At 52.8% G+C, this 2013-nt stretch overlaps 1 protein-coding gene across 1 annotated transcript in view; it reads left to right on the top strand.

The window, feature by feature from the left end:
• The window catches only part of LOC104081285 (netrin receptor UNC5B-like), a gene marked incomplete at both ends in the record, with an annotated part of 8070 nt that overhangs the window by 362 nt on the left and 5695 nt on the right, over positions 1–2013 (top strand). The window lies entirely within an intron of this gene.

Raw genomic sequence — 2013 nt, 5'->3', positions numbered from 1 at the left:
TCGGTGAATTTTAGTAGAGGAGCTGCCCCTTTCCAGGCCATCGATGAAGGCATGATGATGGTATGGGTCCCCATACCCCACAGAAGCTTGAGGAAGTCAGCCTGCGTGCTTGCACGCTTACCCTTTTGCAGGATTTGGAGTTGTTAAATAGGATTTGAAAGGCAGCACGTTTAAAACTGATTAAAAAAAGGGAACGCCTTCCTACAAAACGCCTAATCAACATGTAGGAGTCGTTGCCACGAGGGGTGGCAAAGGCCGGCAGCTTACTCAGGTTTGCAAAGGGATTAGATATTTAATGGGTAATGAGAACATTTGCAGGTATTGAAATGCCTTTTAATGGCAGAGGAGCTCTCCCCTGCCTCGGAGGAAAAGTCAGCCTCTGGCTGCCTGAAATAGTGGGCAAAAAGGTGGTTTAGGAATCTTAGGGGGTGTCTTATTCCATGGATTGGGCTCCACAGAGCTGCTTGCCCCATGCTTTGAAACCTCCCGGCATGGGAACAAGCTGTGTGGGTTTGATATATCATGTAATCAAGCAGATTTGTTAAAATTGGGATGCTTTAGCTCGGCTCCCATCTTTTCCGCACCAATTTTGGTACCTGTGGCCCGATCAGGAGGGGAGGAAAACGATCACGTTTCCCATGTAAGATCTGTTCTCCACAAATCCCTGAGCCTGCGGCATCCCTCATCTGCGGAGGGCTTTAAGCCAAGGCAACCTTTTGAACTGCTGCAGCGTTGGACCCGGAGGCAGACTGGGTTTAGAGGAGAGACTTTGTCAGCCTGGAGGAGTGCTTTTACAGACTCTTCTCTTGTCCCTGTGTTTTTCCCCAGCCTTGCCCTTCCCCAGCATCTCCTCGGCAGCATCCAGTGCTAGCCGTGAGCCGGTCCTTGCTTGGCTGCCTCTCTGAACCTCTTCTGCAAAGGGAAGATCATTTCTTTTCCCCGCGGCTTTTTGAGCCTTTCCTCCTAAAGCTGCTTCATCTGTTCCTGGGGTGGTTTTCTTCCAGAGGATCCCTTTGTGAAGGATGGTGGAAAATGCATGGGAAGGCTGTCCCCTTGCTTCTGCAGAGGCTGTGGGGAGCACCGACAGCGCCGTTTCTCTCTTTCGGGGTGCACCTCCACCTCCCAGCTCTCACGGAGGCCAGATTTGAAACCCTCACTGCTCTAGGGCAAAGTCAGTGCCGATGAGTGACCGAGCAGCCTTCGTCGAGGGGTTATTCATTTATTTATAACGTCTGGCCACGCTGGGTCGAGCCAAAGGTTCGTCCGCCCTGCATGTGGCGGTGGTGGATGCTTAGGGGAAGAGCACTGAACCGGGACAAGGACGGAGCGATGGACCCCGCTCTGTCACCCTCCCAGCTTCCTGCAGCCCGTGATTAGGGACTCCCTGGTCCGGCGGCGATGTCTTAGCAGTGCGGTCCAGCCCCGGATGGATTCTCCCCCCTGTTAATGTGTCTAAATGCTGTTAGGGCTCATTTCTCCTCCGGGCTGCCCCAGCATCCCGTAGCAGGGAGCTTAGCGATGTGCAGCGTACAAAAAGCATTATATTTCTGGCCACGCCACTTGATCCATTTCTTGGGTGAATACCCCTTTTTGAATAACCGGCCTCATGCAACTCTTGAGCAAAACAGGCTGGAGAAAACATAGCAGAAAGGGAGCAGAAAGTCTGTGCAGCAGGAGCTTACCCTGTTTTAGGGGGGACTCATTTGCTTTGGGCCAGCATCTCCCTCTCAGATCCCAGTCTGCGGATGCAAAACGCGTGCCAGCAATCTGGGGAGGAAACAGTGCTCCCCTTCTTCACCCAGGCTTCAAAGATGCTATTGCTGCTATCAGCGAACAAACCGATAATACCTTCGGCAGGGAGGTGATGCCGTGCATGTAAAACTCCGCCGGCGTGGGTATATCTGCCTGGCAGCTACCCTGAGAAAGGAAGCTGGAACCAAAATGGTTTGCTGTGCTAAAAAAATCTGCGTTTGCAGCGCCTGCCGTTCGTCGGGAAAGCGGCTGCACAGGGCA

The sequence above is a fragment of the Fulmarus glacialis genome, unplaced genomic scaffold (assembly GCF_000690835.1).
Source record: "Fulmarus glacialis isolate BGI_N327 unplaced genomic scaffold, ASM69083v1 scaffold25000, whole genome shotgun sequence".
Lineage (NCBI taxonomy): Eukaryota > Metazoa > Chordata > Aves > Procellariiformes > Procellariidae > Fulmarus > Fulmarus glacialis.
The sequence above is the reverse complement of the archived record's forward strand: the minus strand, read 5'-3'. Positions and strand labels throughout refer to the sequence as shown.